General features: G+C 46.0%; 1 protein-coding gene across 5 annotated transcripts in view; it reads left to right on the forward strand.

Moving 5' to 3' along the window:
• Positions 1-9,876: 9,876 nt before the first annotated feature.
• TIFA (TRAF interacting protein with forkhead associated domain) overlaps positions 9,877-20,205 on the forward strand; it is a 37,176-nt gene continuing 26,847 nt past the window's right edge. For 3 of the 5 annotated variants that reach the window (XM_030192524.1, XM_030192526.1, XM_030192527.1), the window contains exon 1: positions 17,038-17,136. The gene's annotated coding sequence lies outside the window, so the exon portion shown is untranslated. Of the gene's footprint in view, positions 9,898-17,037; positions 17,137-17,365; positions 17,389-20,205 lie in introns of those variants that run through there. The other 2 variants (XM_030192528.1, XM_030192525.1) reach the window with 2 other exon arrangements.

The raw sequence follows: 20,205 nt of genomic DNA on the forward strand, positions 1-20,205 counted from the left end.
TTGAATGTGTGTTTGAATGTCAAGTGGCACTGAGACTCCAGCTGTGAAGAACTAAGGCTGTTGCTGGGCAAGCTTGTACGGCCTAGGTCCCATAAATGGTAATCCGGTTTAGGATGGGCTGGAGAGGGCTTCAGTGGAAACTCCAGTAATTTGGAACATGAGGACAGCGCCAGGCAGACTTATACGGTTTGTGTCTTGCAAATGACAAGACGGATATGGATAGCCTAGAGTGGGCTTCAATGGCAATTTCAATAGTTGGAATCTAAGGACAGGGCCAGGCGGACTTCTACGGTCTATGTCCTAGAAATGCCAAAGAGTGACAATGTTCAAGTATTTTATATCACATTCATTGTTAGTTTTAGTTTAATCATGACTTGATAATGAGTGTGACTGTTGGACAGACTGGATTGACCATTCAGGTCTTTATCTGCCATCATGTACTATGTTACCATGGTCTCCCCACCTCCTAACCCTAAACAATAATCTCTGTACATCAACTTCCCAGCCCATCTCACCCCAAGCCTCTCCCCATGAAACCAACCACCTCAACCAGGGCAGCTGAGAGACAAAGCCAGGCCTGGGGTAAACACCCACCCACCCACTTGCCCCCCCCCCCCCCCATGGGCCTGCTTACCTATCTTCTCTCCTGCTCAGCTCTACAGCACAGGTCCTTCTTCCTGCCGAATCCAAACAAGAAGTACTTCACACAGGAGGCGGGACGCGGCAGGAAGAAGAACCTATGGCCCGCAGAGCAGAGTTGATGCGATAGTGCGATTGCTCTGTGGTGCACAGGAGCAGGAGAGCTGTGCCAGTGCTGGGCGGGACCCCCTTGGAGGCTGGGCCCTGGGGAATGTTGGCCCCCCCTGCCCCCCCTGCCCCCCCCTGCCCCCCCCCCCCCTCTTGGTGGCCCTGACTCCAACACCCCCTTAAATTCTACGCATACACTCCCTCTCTCCCTATCTCAAAACACTCACAATGTTCTCCCCTCCTCCCCCGGTCAAAATTAAAAACCCTTCCAAGGAAGAGGAGGCACCACTCACACAAGATCAGGCACTAAAATAAAGAAGAGGGCCATTCCATGCTGATCCACGCTGTTCTTTAGTCCAAATTTTCCGTCATAGTCAGAACAGCCCATGCGACTGCTTTCAAATAGCTTATGCAGTGAAGAGACACCTCAACCTACTCCTTATCCAGCAGTGCTGTCTACGCATTTTGCAGCCACCGCAGGAAAATGAAGTTCCAAAAATTTCTTAGCCTCATGTGGGTTGTTAAAAAACACAAGTTCACCTGTCCAAATAATCCTTAACATAGCAGGGTACACCACTGATTATGAAACATTATACTTGTAGAAAACCTTTTTAACATCCCAGTATTGCATTCATAATTTCTCTATCTCAGGGATAAACAGTTTAAAGCAGCAGCTTTCGATGGTGATAAAGTAATTTCAACAAAATTGTCCAGTTCCATGCTGGAACACCTAGTCGCCTCATGCCGGAGTTCTTGGAAGCCATTTGCTGCTGCTGACAGTTGCTGTTCTGCCTGTTCAAGACAGCCACCAAAATACCCAGCCTCTGACCTCACCTGGCCCACCAGGTTAAGCCTTTTGTCCCCCACCCCTGGTCCGGTTCCCGCCCCCTCTCCCCCGCCATGAGTCTGACACTGCTTCCTCACCTCTCACTCCTCCGCATTCCTGTAACGTTTACATCGGTTGCTGGCAGCAGCAGCATCATGATGTCACTGTCACGCTCGGGGTAAGTGATCCCTTGCACCACAATTGGATAGGTGCAGCCCTACCAACTTAGAGGTGGGAAAGACCCCAAATAACGATAGGAGAGTCGCCCAGGCAAGACCAGACAGGAATGATGGACTGAGAGTGTGTAAGTCAGAAGTAGAGAGCAGGGATTAGGAAGCTGGAATTAGAGGCTGGGGCAGGAGGCCAAAGAGAAGCTGAAACTAGAAGCTGAGGCTGGATGCTGGATATAGCAGCTGAAGTTGAAGCTGGAAGCCACGATCTGACATGGAATGTGAAAGCTGGAACTGAAGCTAGAGCAGAGACTGAAGCTGAGAGCCGAAGATGAAGTTAGAGCTGGAGCTGAAACTGGAACTGGAGCTGTCGCTGGAAGCTGACCTCTTTAAAGGCAAGGAGAAAGTGAAGTGATCCACTAATGTAGGACCCCAGTATCTGTAGTCACTAAGGGGAGCCACTGGAAGTACCACTGGTGAAAGTACAAGAGCGGCTCAGTGCACGCCCAAAGGTAAAGGACACAGAGACCCAGATCAAACCCAGGAATGCCGAGGCGCCCATGCAGACAAGGTGAGGCATGGCAGCGACAGGTGAAAGCTCAGGAAAACACTACAAAGCCTGAGCCCCACGCCAGCAACGGAAGCAGGGGGCCGTGACACATGACAAGCTGCCTTCGGCCAGCCCCTGGGTCTTCCCTCTGCCATGCTCTGCCTCCTCTGATGCAATTCCTTGTGGGCAAGATGTGGTAGAGGGAAGCCCAGAGGATGGCAGAAGGCAGCCTGTCATGGTGCTGCTGCTTCTATTGCCAGCAATTGATGTAAACTTCACAGGACCGTAGGGGAGTGAGAGAGATGAAAGAACAGTTCTGAACCTGCGAGGAGGGGACTAGAGGAGGGAGAAAGAGAGACTGAAACTGGGGTGGGAGGAGAGATGCCAGAACAAGGGAAGGAGAGATGCCGAACCTGTGTGTGTGTGGGGGGGGGGGGGGGGGGGGGGGGGAATAGTGGAAGCAATGTGATTGGGAGGGGGCGCTACCAAAGCAAGTTGGCTCAGGGTGCCACTATCTCTTAAACTGGCCCTGAGTCTAGCAGGTTGCCCATCTCATCCACCATGCCCTCCCCAGCACTCATCACAAGAGGATATAATCCCCCATTATAATGGAGATTACTAAAGTCATCATGATAAAGCTCTCCAGAGTCTCTGAGGGGAGGATTCTGAAATTGTAGGCAGTCATCTGAGTTGTGGGTGGACTGAGATCCAACCCAGAGGGTGTGTGTATAGGATAAGTTGCAGAGGGAAATGGTTTGGTAAATGATTGACAGTAGAGGTGGAGCATGAAGGTAATAGAGTTCTTGTTTGGTGGTGGACAAGGTCTTTGGCTGCCTTCACCCCCTCCAGGACCCCAGGAGAAGAGGGAGTATCCTGGAAAGGCTAGTTAAACTAAGGCTGAATCAGAGGGGAGTTATAGTCAGCCAAAAGCAGTAACTGTTGGATAGGGTTACCATATTTTGTCCTCTGAAAAGGAGGACACATGTCTTGCCCCCTGCCCTGCCCCGCCTACACCACGCCCCTTTTGCATCCTCGTCCCGCCCTTTCTCGCTCTCATCCTGCCCCCTGTCACATATTCCCCTCCCCCCTGTCACCTCCATAAGTACATAAGTACATAAGTAGTGCCATACTGGGAAAGACCAAAGGTCCATCTAGCCCAGCATCCTGTCACCGACAGTGGCCAATCCAGGTCAAGGGCACCTGGCACGCTCCCCAAACGTAAAAACATTCCAGACAAGTTATACCTAAAAATGAGGAATTTTTCCAGTCCATTTAATAGCGGTCTATGGACTTGTCCTTTAGGAATCTATCTAACCCCTTTTTAAACTCCGTCAAGCTAACCGCCCGTACCACGTTCTCCGGCAATGAATTCCAGAGTCTAATTACACGTTGGGTGAAGAAAAATTTTCTCCGATTCGTTTTAAATTTACCACACTGTAGCTTCAACTCATGCCCTCTAGTCCTAGTATTTTTGGATAGCGTGAACAGTCGCTTCACATCCACCCGATCCATTCCACTCATTATTTTATACACTTCTATCATATCTCCCCTCAGCCGTCTCTTCTCCAAGCTGAAAAGCCCTAGCCTTCTCAGCCTCTCTTCATAGGAAAGTCGTCCCATCCCCACTATCATTTTCGTCGCCCTTCGCTGTACCTTTTCCAATTCTACTATATCTTTTTTGAGATACGGAGACCAGTACTGAACACAATACTCCAGGTGCGGTCGCACCATAGAGCGATACAACGGCATTATAACATCCGCACACCTGGACTCCATACCCTTCCTAATAACACCCAACATTCTATTCGCTTTCCTAGCCGCAGCAGCACACTGCTCCCCCGGGTCACATATTCAGCAGTGAGAACCAGCGTGGCAGATGAGCAGAACATCATCCCTACATTAACGCATAGTGGTGGCTGCATTATATTCTAGGGATGCTTTGCATCAGCGAGAACAGCAAGGACTGTGAAAATTACTCCCGGGGGAATGCTACCTAGACCACCAGGGCAGTAGATAGTAAGTAAGGGAAGGGGAGGGGAGGCTAGGATAGGTCCGCTGCCCGCCCACCCGTTTGTCCAGAAATCCAGACAAACGGGCGGACTGCCAAAACCCACCCGGACGCCCAGACATGTCCTCAAAAAGAGGACATGTCCGGGCAAATCCGGACGTATGGTAACCCTACTGTTGGAGAGGAGTGCACTGGGTGGGTAAGGGGAGCCCATCTCGAGAGAAGGAACAGGGAAGAGCCTGTTCTAGGCCACAGGGTGAAACCCTGAGAGGAGCAGCTCTGGAGGAGAGGACAGACAGATGGTGACAGCCATCGCTATCAGCACAGCCTTGGATTATACAGCCTAAAGGGATGGGTGATGGTATATTTGTACATATTTTGGGATTGCTAAAAGAAACCATTTAATTGGTGGAAAAGACTGTTTCAAATAGTCTTGGCTGGACAGAAAAACCTCCTAAACCAAGTGCTAACTGTACATAGAAAATATGGAATTTGGATTTACTGCTTGTTGCAGAGTTCAGTAAAGTTTGCATAAAAGTTAACTCCTTGGTCTGGCGAGTATTTCTTAAGTGTGAGAGGAAGCAAAGAGCTTACTTCCAGACTGTTAAAGGATAGTCCAGATAAAGCCCAGCTTAATATTCTAAGGCCTTCCGGATTTTTATCTGGTCCCAGCCTACTCCCAAGCTTGAATCAGAAGGACTGGATGAGGTGTGGAGAGAGTAGTGAAAAATGGGGGAAAAAAAGGGGATTTGATTTAGATTGTTTGGGGGCCAGGTCAGTCAGAGCTGGTTGCTGAGACCCGGGTTACACGGAGGAGCAGGAGGAGAGCAGCTGCGTGTTGAGCCGCGTTCTGCTCATCTGCCATGCTGGTTCTCACTGCTGAATTTGAACCATGTAGGACACTATAGAGCTCCATGGTTCAGAATTCAGTAGTGAGAACCTGCACGGCAGATGAGTAGGACATGGTCCAAAATGCAGCCACTCTCCTGCTCCTCCGCTTGTGTTTGAGCGCTGGGGATGGAGAGGGCCTAAGAAAATAAATGGAACAAACTGGGCAGTGCATGCCGAGGGCAGGGGAGAGCTCAGAGAACTAGTTTGGGGATGGTGGGGGCTTAAGCATGCTAGTTGTTTTGGGCCCTGTGCAGAATTATGCACTTGAAGTGCTCAATTCTGCATGCAATGAGTAGGAGGGGAATTTTGCGCAAATTCTGTGTTACGCAGTTAGGTAGCATTCCCCCGGGAGTAATTTTCACAGTCCTTGCTGTTCTCGCTGATGCAAAGCATCCCTAGAATATAATGCAGCCACCACTATGCGTTATTGTAGGGATGATGTTAGCAGGGTGATGCGCTGTATTTGCTTTATGCCACACATTCCACTTAGAATTCAGACCAGAACTTTCTCTCATTGTATGCAAGGTCCCCTAGGTGTTTCTTTTCAAACACTCTGCAGCATGTCATCTCTCAGATTCTATATATAGCGCGCCGGATAGCGTATATAAATTTGTGTGTGTGGCCAATTTACATGCACTACTAAATTAACAAGCCAATTAGTCTTGGTAATTGGCCGATAATGACCAAATATCAACACTAATTGAGCACAATTGGAATTTATGCACACTTCATTTTAGGTGTATTCTAAAAAACAGCATAAGTAAATTCCCACGTGCAGCCAAAAAGGGGGTGCGGTCATTGCAGGAGCATGGGCATGTCAGGGCCATCAATCACATTTATGCATGTGGTCATAGAATTCGGGGGAATGCGCCTAGATTTAGGCACAGGCATTTACACCGGCTTTTCACTTGGGTAAATGGCTATAACTAAATCTAGGTGCATCCAACCGCCCTAGCTCTATTCTATAAACCGCGTCTGAATGTAGATGCGGCTTATAGAATACCTCTAGGCGCGTAAATCAGACACACCTAGATTTTAGTCACCATATATAGAATCCAGCGCTATATGACTTTTCTTTGGCAATGTCTTCCTTCATGCTACTCTCCTAAGCAGGCCATGTTTTTTGCATAATCTTAAAATTGTTGAACAGTCAATATTCTCCACAGCCTCAGTCAGATTTCTTGTATTTCTTTTAAAGTAATCTTAAGCCTTCAACAGTTTCCTTAACCCACAGCTACTGAATTTTAAGGGATGGCCTGATTAAAGCAGTATCTTTAAGGTCAAACTGTTTTCACTTTATTTATTTATTTGTTACATTTATACCCCACATTTTCCCACCTATTTGCAGGCACAATGTGGCTTACATGGTACCATATAGGTTGTTGCCAGTTCGGTTGGAAACAGATACAAAGTTATGTTGTGAACAGATGAGGTAGGTTTGGATCAAGTATCAAGGGGTCGAAAAAGGTGAAGATTATAAATTGTCCAGTACGATCATTAGTTATGTTGTGTCGCTGGGTGCTGGAATTTTATGTTGGATCGTTGGGATAGGCCTTTTTGAATAGGTGAGTCTTGAGTGATTTTCTGAAATTTAGGTGGTCATGGATTGTTCTCACTGTATTTGGGAGTCCGTTCCATAGTTGTGCGCTTATGAAGGAGAAGTTGGATGTGTAGGTTGTTTTGTATTTTAGTCTTTTACAGATTGGATAATGTAGGTATGATCTTGATGATTTGATTCTGTTTCTGGTCGGTAGATCTATTAGGTCTATCATGTAACCTGGTACTACGCCGTAGATGATTTTGTGTACCAAGGTGCAGATTTTGAAGATGGTCCTTTTTTTGATTGGGAGCCAGTGCAGTTTTTCTCTTAGGGGTTTGGCGCTTTCGAATCGTGTTTTGCCATATATCAGTCTGGCTGCTGTATTTTGGGTGGTCTGGAGTTTTTTTGTGAGTTGTGCTTTGCATCCCGCGTAGATTCCATTGCAGTAATCTGCATGGCTTAGGACCATTGATTGTATTAGGTTTCAAAAAGTTTCCCTCGGGAAGAAAGGTTTTATTTGTTTGAGTTTCCACATTGCATGGAACGTTTTCTTTATTACCGTATTTACTTGGTTCTCTAGTGTGAGGCTCCGATCGAGTGTGACACAGAGTATTTTTAAGCTTTCTGAGATAGGGAGTGTGTGTCCTGGGGTAGTTGTAGTTGTGGGTTTGTATTTGTCGTGTTGTGATGAGAGGATGAGGCAGTGTGTTTTTTCAGTGTTTAATTTCAGTTGGAATGAGTTTGCCCAGGAGTCCATGATGTTAAGGCCATCATTAATTTCTTTGGTTATTTCTATAATTATAGATCTAACAGTGTCCCAAGGGATATTCAAAGATGCTGACATTTTTGTATAGCCTCCCCCTAACTTAAGGTAATCTTTGAATAACTTTATTCCAGAGCTCTTTTGCCAACTCCATCAGGGGCGTAGCCAGACACCTAAGTTTGGGTGGGCCTGGACCCAAGGTGGGTGGGCAGAACTCCGCCTTGTCCTACAAGTGATTTGGTTTCTCCCTCTCTCGCCTGCATGCCATATGGTCTTTCAAACATCCCCTCTCTCCCATATACCTTTTCAATAGCAGATTTTCACTGGCAGAAACAGTTGTTGGGAGTTTTTGGCTGGTGAGGTTTGGGGTCCCTGCCAGCCACATTATAGGTGTGCTGCTACTTGGTGGGCCTGAACCTAAAGTGGGTGGGCCTGGGCCCACCCCAGCCCTCCCTTGGCTACGCCACTGAACTCCATGCTCAGTATGTTTATACTTTTCTTTGAAATTATTATTTTTTATTTATTTATTTCATTTGTATCCCACATTTTCCCACCTCTTTGCAGGCTCAATGTGGCATACAATGTGTCATTGTTAGTAGATAGTAGATTAGGAGATAACAGTTAGTGTTACATAGAAATTAATTGTGGGTGCTCATTTTCAAAGCACTTAGACTTACAAAGTTACATGGAGATGTATTTTCAAAGCACTTAAACTTATAAAGTTACATGTATTTTCAAGGCACGTGGACTGTCAAACTTGCATAGTAACCTATGGAACTTTGTAAGTCTGTGCTTTGAAAATGCACCTTCTTGGTATGTAACAGAAACTGCTTGATTTTTCATCCAGGACCTTGTTAAGGGACCAGAGCTCATTTGGGTTTGTTATGACAAAATATATGAAAATGAACATAATCAAGATTTTGTAGGGGTTGATATCAGCTCGTGGCAGTAAACAGTTTGTAGGCTTCTCACAGCCCAGGGCTGAGTGAACCCCAGACATCCAATGCCAAGGCATGTCCAGCCTCTGACACTGAATATACAGGTTAGAGCAGCAATCCAGAAGCTAATTGCATACCAACCAATATTCAGACCGATGTGCAATTAGCTTGGCAGATGAAGTTATACAGCCTTTCAGCTGACTTAACTTTATTCACTCACTTAACCGAATATTGCTACTAACTGGTTAAGTGCTGGCTTTGCTCATGCTCTGCTTCCAGACTGCAACCCCCCCCCCCCCCCCCCCCCCCCGACTAGCCAGTTAGTGGTTTGGCAGCCAGAGGGGATATTCGCAGCACTATCAAGTTAAGTTCAGTTCTGGTCGCTGTATCTCAAAAAAAGATATAGCAGAATTACAAAAGGTTCAGAAGAAGAGCGACCAAAATGATAAAGGGGATGGAACTCCTCTCATATGAGGAAAGGCTAAAGAGGTTAGGGCTCTTCAGCTTGCAAAAGAGATAGATGAGGGGAGATATGCTTGAGGTCTATAAAATCCTGAGTGGTATAGAATAAGTAGAAGTGAATCAATTTTTCACTCATTCCAAAAGTACAAAGACTAGAGGACACTCAAAGACATTACTTGGAAATACCTTTAAAACAAATAGGAAGAAATATTTTTTCACTCAAAGAATGGTTATGCTCTGGAAATCGTTACCAGAGGATGTGGTATCAGCAGTTAGTGTACCTGGGTTTAAAAAGGTTTGGACAAGTTCCTAGAGGAAAAGTCCATAGTCTGCTATGGAGATAGACATGGAGGAAGCCACTGCATGCCCTGGGATTGGTAGCACGGAATGTTGCTACTATTTGGGTTTCTACCAGGTACTTGTGACCTGGATTGCCCACCATTTGAAACAGGATACTGGGCTAGATGAACCCATTGGTCTGACCCAATATAGCTATTCTTATGTTCTTAACTGCTGCTGAATATCTGGGAATAGCCAGCTCAGCAGTGTTTAACTGGCCAGGAGCCTCGCCTGCCTGGTTAAACCCTTTTAAATATCGACTCCAAGTTTCTTATTCTTAATCACTATTTGAATATTTCATTTATTATTCTTTCACTTTGAAAGTGTAGAGCAGTGGTTCCCAAACGTGTCCTGGGGGAAATCCCAGCCAGTCAGGTTTTCAGGCTCTCCAACATGAATATTCATGAGAGAGATCAATTGTGAATGCACATCCTCCACTGCATGCAGGTCTTTCTTATTAACATTCATTGTGGATATCCTGGAAACTTGACTGACTGAGGATTCTCCCAGGACAGGTTTGGGAACCACTGATGTAGAGTATGTTGTATAGATCAGTGCCACAAATGCCTCCTTTAATACATTCTGAATTGTATTTTGTTGACAGAAGAATGTGAAAAATATACACAGGTGTGAAGACTTTTACAATGGACTGGAAGCATCAATGTAAGGAAAACACTAAAATTATTTTCTGCATTGCTGGTGGCGAAAACAAGCACTTGGACAAAAAAGGAAATGTGCAAATGGGTGGATAAGTTATGTTTATGCAAGCACTTCCTCAACATAAGCAGTAGCTCTGAGAGTCAGCTTTTTATTTTGCCACTTAGTCTCCATGGGGGAGGTACGGCCCTTAAAAAGAAAAAAGGCCCTGACCACATGCTGGGACATATGAGAGCTCACTGATAAAGAAGTGAATATGAGAAATAATAACCTAAGTGCAGTGAAAGAGTTTTTAATGGAAAAGAGAGCCTAAGTCTGCACTTATGTTTGGAAAAGAAAACTGCCCTGTGTGTAAACATGAAAGGAAGTTGTGCTTGTGGTTTCTGTTAAGTGGAAATAGAGCCTAAGTAGAATGAAAGCAATATGAAATTTAGACAGGATAAGAGTCGGTGGAAAAAAATGTATGTGATAATGTTTCTCTACAAGTCTCTGGTGAGACCTCATTTGAAATGCTGGGTATAATTCTGTAGAGCTGAGGGAGACAGAGAGGTATATAGAGGAGGCATTTGACCACTCTTTTCTCTCCTACATCGTGAGCCTGCTAATGCCCAATCCTGGCTCACCTCATAGTTCACTTCCTTGCCTAGTCCAAAGATCATTTCTAGTTTAAATCCCACTCTTACACTGGGCTCACAGATTTCAGGTTCATGCTCATCTTTCTAATTAGCTACCATGCTTCCCAAATAAAACTATTATGTCCATCTAACCAACAGTCTGGACTCCAGCTTCCACTGTCTATTGTCAACTCCCTCCTTAAGCAGCGATCCCCCCTCCCCCCCCCCTCCCACATACATACATACTGTTTAGATTATGACTGATTTCTTTCATGACAAGGTTCACAAAATTACTGTCGAGTTCTTAGCCTGCCTTCTAGCTCTCTGACTACCTTATCCTTCTCCTTCTTCAAGCTCGGCCACTCTGCTTTATTCAAATTACAGAGCAAGAAACTCCTCATCTTCTTTTATCCTTCAAATTTATTACATATGCCTTTGATTATCCAGCTCCTCAATGTTATCCCTAATGCTATCATTCCTCCCTTTGTCACATCCTCTATTGTAGCCTTCCCCACTGCCTTCAAACATTCCATAGTCACTTCAATCCTCAAAACCCATTATCAGACCCTTCATGCCCTGCTATTCTCCCATTCCCTCTCCCTTTGTATTTTGTATCCAAAGTACTCAAATGGGCTATTTACTTCTTCTGCCTTGACTTTCTTGCATTGTAAGATATTACTGAGCCACTCCGATCTGGATATCATCCCTTATACTCTATGGAGTGACCCTTACCAAGGTGTCTAGTGATTTCCTCATGACCAAGGCTGAAATGACTTTTTCCTTGACATAGCTGCTGCTTTGTGGTGTGATTCACTCACAGAAGTATTAGTGAATCTTCTTTTGAGAAATAAGCTAAGTGCCTGATATCTTCATATATTTGTCACGTTTTTGGGTGGATCCATTGAAATTGAACTCTGTGTAGTTTTAACAATGTTTTGTGTGAAAGGATTTTTTATGCCAACGAACAGAACTGACCCTGTTTAAGTCTTTTTTTAACCAGTAAGCGTTTTTGTTTGGGTGGAGGTATGGGTACTGAGGCCTTTTCCCTTTCATACATTTTTTGTACTCCACAAGGGTGAATATAGTATTTAAAAAGTACTTTGTGTATTGTTTGAGAGATTATCAATAGAAATCAAACAAAATAAAACATGGAAAAGAAAATAAGGTGATACCTTTTTTATTGGACATAACTCAATACATTTCTTGATTAGCTTTCGAAGGTTGCCCTTCTTCGTCAGATCGGAAATAAGCAAATGTGTTAGCAGATAGTATATATAAGAGAAACATCAAAGCATTACTTTGACAGTCTGACAGAGTGGGAGGGTGGGGGTATGCATGAGAGAGAAATTTGTTGAGATTTATAGTGGCAGTTTATTACATGGTTGGCCATTGTTTGCTCCTTAGCATCCTGTCCTCCCTTGGATGACAATGTTCCCTTATATCTTGGTTCTTTTCTTATTTCTCCTAAAGCACTTTCCATGTGTTTATGGAGAATCCTCTTCCAAAGCCATCCCATTCTTGGTGCACTCCAGGGCTGCATCCTGTGCCCTTTTCTCCTTTCCTTCTACACCCTCTCCCTTGGTGATCTGATATCCTCCCATGGCTTCCGGTACCATCTCTATGTAGATGACTTCCAAATCTACCTTTCCATCCTGTTTGACACTACTGCCTGGTTGTTCCATTGGTAACTAAAACTCAGCATGGCTAAAATAGAACTTATTACTTACTCCTCCAAAATGACTTCTTCCATTTCCCCTTTCTCAATCATAGCAACGATCCTTCCAGTCTCCTCATCCCACAACCTTGCACTCCTTTTCAACTTCGTCCTTTCTTTTTCCCTTTTCATCTCTACACACATCCACAACACAGCCCAAAACTGCTCAGTCTTCCTTTATAACCACTCCACAATCTGCCCTTCTTCACATAACAAACTGCTAGAACCTTTTTTTGCTTTCTCATCACCTTCCCTTAGATTACATCAATCATCTCCCCATAGGTCTGCCACTCAAACTATCTCTGATCCAATCATGTAACCTTTCTTTTTGAATTGTTGCTTTTGGAATTGCCATTTCCCACTTCCCAGATCTAGCTTAATAAACCCAAGTTAATTATCCTGGGATGATAATATCAGACCTAGCCCAATAAAACCAAAGTATGTTTCAGCATTTTAGCCTCAGTATGAGTGAGAGGTTGCCAACTGGATCCGGATTTGCCTGCAGGGAGGATCCATTCCTGGGTTTATCCCATTGCATGCAGGGTCTTCTAGTTCTGATTTCCCCGTTGCATTCCCTGAGAAAAGCAAGACTAAAATACCCCACATGTATAGGTAAACCCAGGACTGGATCAACCCTATCACTACCGGGCAAATCTGGATCCAGTTGGTGACTTTAGTCATCATCTGGGCATAGTCCCATATATTTATTTTTATTTTTTGCCATGTGGCTGAGACTGAGAACTGGCACAATATGGGAGGATGGGGCAAACAGTGCCTTGCCACCAGACCCCTCATGGGTATATGATGATACCACCAGAACTGACAAAAAGGATAATCAAACTCCTTGTTCAACATCTAAAGTAGTGTGGGTGCCATGTTTGACCACAGTAAAGGTAATATATAGAAATAAAAAAGAAGCAAAAATAAGATGATACCTTTTGTATTGCACTAAATATATTTTTTTGACAAGCAGACTCTTCTACAGGGTAGGTCTGGTATGAGAAAAAAATATATATATACAGTGCAATCTGCTTAAGTGCAAGGATCTGGGACCAAAGAAATACATGCAGTTAACCAGAGTGTGCACTTAACCGTTGTGACCCAAAGAAGCTTGACATCTGATAAACATATGTACAGTACTGTTTATTATACATACAGTATACAGTCTCCGTTAACTGACGTTAGGCGTACTTGAAGTAATCAGTCATAGTCCTCTGTACACTATTGTGTCTGTGAGTTCCATAGACTACGTCTGCCAGATGGTAAAAACTGTCATAGCACTGACATCCAGTGGCCTCCAGATAGGCCAGCACGGTGTTGAGACTCTCCAGCGCTCTGGCAAAAATGACAGGAGGTTGTTGAATTTAGTCAGCATGTGCCTCGCTGCTCATTTCATCATCTGTTTCATCATCAGCCGTTGCCTGCGTGTAGGCACATATCTCGACATCAGTGTTGTCGTCAGCTGTTTGTAGATCATAATCAACAGCTACGTAGTGATGAAACTCCTCTTCAGTAACACAGGCTGGGATGTCAATAGCCTGATCATCTGACGCGTTTGCAACAGCTGCATCTGTTTCGTCCCTCTCCACATCCCTAACAAAGCTTGCCCGCTTGTAGCAGTTCACAGTGGTTGCCTGTGTAACATGATTCCAGGCTTCTTTCTGCATATGTAGGGAATCCAACAGTGATAGATTACGAGCCAGTTCAACAGCACGTTTATCCTTGCCAGTCTGGTCATCCATAATGCTCATCAGACGACGTAGCACAAGAACCCGATAATGTTGTTTGAAATTGGCTATTATGCCCTGATCCATAGGTTGGATCAGAGAGGTAGTGTTTGGTGAAAGGAAGACCACCTTGATGTTAGACAGCCTGACATCATCACTGTGTGCAGCACAATTATCACAAAGCAGCAAAATCTGACGATTTTGTGCCCGCATTCTAGTGTCTTAACTTCTTTAGCCACTGCTTCCAAATTTCCCCAGTCATCCATGAATTTGCATTAGACTCATATGACACAGGAAGTTGCTTAACATTCTTGAAGCAACGGGGCTGTTTGCTCTTTCCAATGACGAGTGGTTTCAACTTCTCACTCCCATCCACATTGCAGCAAAGGAGGATCGTCAGTCGGTCCTTTGACGCTTTATCTCCTGTAGTTTTGGCTTGTTTGAATGCAAGTGTTCCATCAGGAATCGCTCGCCAGTAGAGACCATTTTCGTCAGCATTGAAAATGTCAAGAGGTGGAGGAGTGGTTAGGGTGGTGGACTTTGGTCCTGGAGAACTGAGGAACTGAGTTCAATTCCCACTTCAGGCACAGGCAGCTCCTTGTGACTCTAGGCAAGTCACCTAACCCTCCATTGCCCCATGTAAGCCACATTGAGCCTGCCATGAGTGGGAAAGCACAGGGTACAAATGTAACAAAAAAATAGTAGGAAGAACTGAAACAACCCAATTTTCAGTACCAAAGTCATCAGCATCTTGTTTTTTTCATCATGCTGTTTCTTGAATTTTATGTTGTTCCTCTCCTTCCATCATTATAACCATCCAACAGTGGCTTTGAATTCAGTTAGTCCAAGACTTTCAGCTAGCTGATTAGCTTTCTCCATAAGCAGTGGACCACTGACAGGAAACTGTCTGCTCCTGACTTGAGAAAACCACCGAAGAAAAGCATCGTCTACCTCCTCAGCTTTTCCTGCCCATTTTCGTTTCCGGTGTGGATTTGTATTGTTTTCGTTGGTTGTCACATGCCAATCGGCTTCCATATTCTGTGTGCGCGCTTATGCAGAGTCTTTCCTGCAGAGGAGCGGTCTTAAACCATGCATATAAGTGAATCTTGCACTTATCAGTGGTGCGCTAAACAAAAGTTTGTCCCCATAGAAATTGATGGCGCCAAAAAACAGGACCCAAGTATGGCATGCAGTTAAACAGAGAATGAGCTTATCCGACATGCACTTAAATGGAGTGCACTGTATATAGCTAGCTATCTAGCTAGCCTTGTTCTACTCACCTCACAATACAATAAGAATAAATTTACCACCATCAACACACCTAAACTAAATCTACCAGTTTCGGACACCCTAAAAATTCTTGGAGTCACCATTGATCGACACCTAACATTTGAGAATCATGCGAAAAACATAACTAAAAAGATGTTTCATTCAATGTGGAAACTAAAAAGAGTTAGACCATTTTTTCCAAGGACTGTCTTCCGCAATCTGGTACAATCATTGGTACTCAGTCATCTGGACTATTGTAACTCACACTACGCTGGCTGCAAAGAGCAAATACTTAAAAAACTCCAGACAGCCTAGAACACGGCAGCCAGACTAATATTTGGCACATCAAAATACGAAAGCGCGAAACCCCTACGAGAAAAACTACACTGACTCCCAATTAAAGAACGCATCACGTTCAAACCAGGGGCGTATCTGCGTGGGGCCACAGGGGCCTGGGTCCCCGCAGATTTTGCCCTGGTCCCCCTCCCCGCCGTCAACCCTCCCCCGCTGCTTACTTTTGCTGGCGGGGGGGCCCCAACCCCCGCCAGCCGAGGTCCGACCCGCAGTCTTCATATTTCGTCTTCCTCCGTGGCCATGCTGCAAGGAAGTAACGCTGCAGTGCTGCTTCGTTGAATCCCCTCTCTGGCTCTGGCCCCCCCTACCGCCGGATTCCAGATACGCCCCTGGTTCAAACTTTGCACCCTAGTCCATAAAATCATCCATGGTAACGCCCCAGCCTACATGTCAGACCTAATAGAACTACCACCCAGGAACGCAAAAAAGTCTTCTCGCACATTCCTTAATCTTCATCCTCCCAAGTGTAAAGGTCTGAAACACAAATTAATGCACGCATCTACCTTTTCCTATATGAGCACGCAGCTCTGGAACGCGTTGCCACGCAACCTCAAAACGGTCTATGAATTGACCAATTTCCGTAAACTATTGAAAACCTATCTCTTCGACATGATATATCACAAAGATCAATACGTGTAACTGTATAATCTTTAAAATATCCAGAAATGTCTTATAACGTCTTTTGCTTTAACACTATCATGTATTGCACCACCATGTAACCCAAAACCCTCTGTAAAACCAAATGTATATTCTCTTCTATTTCCAGTATCCATGATGAATCGTAAGCCACATTGAGCCTGCAAAGAGGTGGGATAATGTGGGATACAAATGCAAAAAATAAATAAACACTGAAGAAAAACTCTCGTGTTCTTTTATTTATTTTTTTTCCTGGGAATCCCCCGCCCTTAGAGGTTTACCAGCCCCCATGGGGGTGGGAGTGAGGAGGGGGCGGGGCTCAATTACACACTGCTCCTCCCTCGCCTTAGCATGCAGCAAATCCTGTGCAACAGACAGTGTTGCCAGGTGGGCGGTTTTACCGCCCAATTGGGCGGTTTTCCGCGACCCGCCGCGGGAAATTTTTGCCCGCGGCGGGTTGCGGTTTTTTGGGCTGGTTTTTGTGCTTCGGGCGGTTTTTTTCGGCCGCGGGGGGGCGGGGTTAATGACGTTTTTGGGTGGGGTTAATGACGTTTTGGGCGGGGTTAGTGACGTGGGAGGCGGGCCGATGACGTGGGAGGCGGGGCCGATGACGGGGAGGCGGGGCCGATGACGGGGAGGCGGGGCCGGTGACGTGGGAGGCGGGGCCGGTGACGGCGGGGGCGGGTTGATGACGGCGGGGGGCGGGGGTGATGACGCGGGGGCGGGGGTGTCAGGGGCGGGGTTTGTGTTTGGGCGGTTTTTGGGCTGTTTTTTGGGCTCCAGTGGGCTGGAAAAAAATTTTCCACCTGGCAACCCTGGCAACAGACAGCAGTCAGTTCCTATTACCTACTGGAGATCGGTCTGATAGTCATAGCAGTGCATACCGTTTCCCGCCTCGCCTAGGCTCGGAGGGTCTCTACACTACGGTCAGGTGAGAACGCGTGTGCATGTAGACACGTACTCATTCGCAATCCAGGGTAGGGGGACTAGCTGAAAAAGCCAGAATGGAGTCGGGGCTCTGGGGTATGATCGAGACGGCAGCTTCCACTTTCCTACTTTTGCTTCTTCTAGCCCTCTTTCCCTCGGAAAGTTTGGTAGCCGTGTTAGTCTGGTGCAGGCAGTGCCTCTCGTGGTTGTGTTTTCCCCTAAATGCTTCTGTTTCTAAGCACACGCCTAAGGCAGGGTACGTATTGCTGACACTGCCAGCTCTGCTGCTGGTGGGGGAGGGGGGGGAGAGAGGGCTGGTGCTAAGATTTGTTTTTGTCATCCGGGAGTTCATCCTGTAGCTTCTCAGCAAACAAATGCGATCTAGCACTTCCTCGGTTGCAGAAGGGAATTTCACAGATTAGTTTAACGGCGGGGAGTAGGGGCTTGATTTTCTCTCGGCGAGGAGAGAGAACATTAATTTATTATTAGTGATAGGGACTTTGATCTCTGTGTGTGTGTATATATATATATATAGGGACTTTGATCTGTGTGTGTGTGTGTGTATATATATATATGTATATGTATTGAGCTATGGTTATCTCTTCTGATAGAATATGCAAATATGTATTCATTTCTCCTGAATGCCTTGAAGAGAATTTGGGATGAGAAGCCGTGGTTTAAGTCTTAGGGTTTGTGATTTTGGCCCTTCTGGAAAGCAGTGGGAGAAAACAGTATTATCAAATTAGAGAAACTTAATCAGTGTACTTGTGATACAAATGTGGTGTGAGGTTAGGATTATTAACCCTTCCCGTAAGATAACTGTAAACCTGCTAATTTTGCCAGATCACCTGGATGACCACTGGTACAAGTATGTCAGGTGCAGTTGGAGCGTTTAATACAGACAAGAGACAGACCTGACTGGCCGCCTCCTCCATTCAGAAACCATGGAGCCAACTTTTCAAAGTTATTGGGGTGCTAAGTCCAGTGGAAATAATCCCTCCCTGGACACACAAGGAATTTTCTCAATATTGGGGGTGCTGAAGCACCCACAGAGTCTGCTCCTATGCCTCTGGCAGAAAAAGACCTCAGAAAATATGATTCAGGAGATTAACTTTTTCTCAGAGGACAAGCAGGTGGTTAGGGTGGTGGACTTTGGTCCTGAGGAACTGAGTTCGATTCCCACTTCAGGCGCAGGCAGCTCCTTGTGACTCTGGGCAAGTCACTTAACCCTCCATTGCCCCATGTAAGCCGCATTGAGCCTGCCATGAGTGGGAAAGCACAGGGTACAAATGTAACAAAAATAAAAAATATTCTCACACATGGGTAACATGGTCCTGCGTTGCCCAGTCCGGCGCTAATAACAAGCTAAATAAGAGCTTTGTGGAGTGCGAGACATGCTCCACTGCGCATATGTGAGTGCCTTTCCGCCCGCTGCAAGAGCACGGTTACCACAGTTCGTTTTTTTTACCATGGTGGGGAGTGGTGTGTTTCTTCTGCTCCTCACAGCTCAGTCTAAAAAAGCTTTTTTTTTTTTTTTTAAACATTTTTTGCGGTGCTTTTTGTGTTACCGGTTACCCCTTATACCTTTCCTTTATTTTAGTTTAGTTTCTTTTTTCCCCCGCTTTTAAATTTATGTTCTTGGGCCGCATTTAGGCCTTGACTGGTTGGGTTCTCCCCTTACTTTTTTCTCTGGTGCTTCCCCTTTTTTTGGCACCATAGTGTCATCTTGATTTCACCATGGAAGTTTTTCCATCTCATGTCCATGAGAGTTCCCAGTGGCTTTAAGCGCTGTACCTGGTGCAATAAGCCCAGACACCCATTCTTGGTGTCTTCAATGTTTGGGGCCTGATCATAGCTCTTCTAACTGTCCTGTGTCTTTGCGTGAAGAAAAGGACCCAGTTGGCCAGAGAGGCTCAGTGTGAAGAGTTTTTGAGCCTGGTCTGAATCCTCGGCATCGGTACGTATGGCTACTAGACCTGTTGACACTGGGAGCAGTTGTGTATCAAGTGGGTCTCCACCTGCCTGGACGCCGACTGCTGTGCTGGCCTGCATCGGACCCAAAACTGAGGTTACAAGAGGATTCCACGTCGTCCTTATCGGTGGCAAGGAGCCTCGATGACCGGCTTCAGGCAAAGGCCAAGAAGCATCGGCATCGATCCCCCTCGATACACTGTGCCAGGAGCTCCAGGACATCAAGGGATTTGGCACCCCCGCTCCCCCTCCATACAGGAGATGCCAATGCACTGGTCTCCCTGCAGCCAGGACCAGCCTCCCGTCTCGACCGCGACAGTTCCACAGACTCTCTGAACCAACGCCCCAGCTTTTCCTGGTGTTGGCCCTCAATGAGCGCATTCGGGCCTTGCTCCCTGAGCTGCTGGTTGGCATCATGCAACTGAGTGCGTTGGCATCAAGAGTGCTTGTGCCTGCCATGCCTCTTGTAGTCCCGTTTGGCCCTCAGCCTGCGATTCGGCCTCCGACGCTGGTGTCACCTGCGGCCTTGGTGTTGCCCGCCACCCAAGCCGGCAGTCTCGATGTCTGTGGAGGAAGCCTTGCCAGAGTCGAGGCTGGAGCAGACTCCTTGACACCCCTCTTGGAGACATGGCTCCTCCAAGTCGAGACAGATTCGGTCTCCGCTCTCCCATTTGGAGTTTGACTGTCACCAATGAGGCACGTGTATGGGAGTCAGAAGAGGGTCCACGGTATTTCTTAGAGGAAGAGTCTTAAGGTATCCCCTCTGACCTCTCTCCTTCACAGGAGAGGAGAAAGTCTCCTCCCAAGAGCCTTTCCTTTCTCTCCTTTTGCCAAGGAAATGGCAGCTGCCATTCCATTTCCTGTAGAGGTGGAGGACGAGCCCAGAACCAATATGCTCGAAGTCCTGGACTACAAGTCTCTTAAAGATGCTGTGACTATCCCACTGCATGAGATCTTACAAGACATTCTTGTGCGGAATTGGGAGTGCCCTCTGTCTGTCCTGGTACTTCTCAAAAAGATTGACACTGCAAACTGGATTCAGAGTACCCCTGAGTTTAAACCTCAGCTGCCTCATTATTCCCTGATGGTTGATTCCATATTC

Source organism: Microcaecilia unicolor, chromosome 2 (genome assembly GCF_901765095.1).
Source record: "Microcaecilia unicolor chromosome 2, aMicUni1.1, whole genome shotgun sequence".
Lineage (NCBI taxonomy): Eukaryota > Metazoa > Chordata > Amphibia > Gymnophiona > Siphonopidae > Microcaecilia > Microcaecilia unicolor.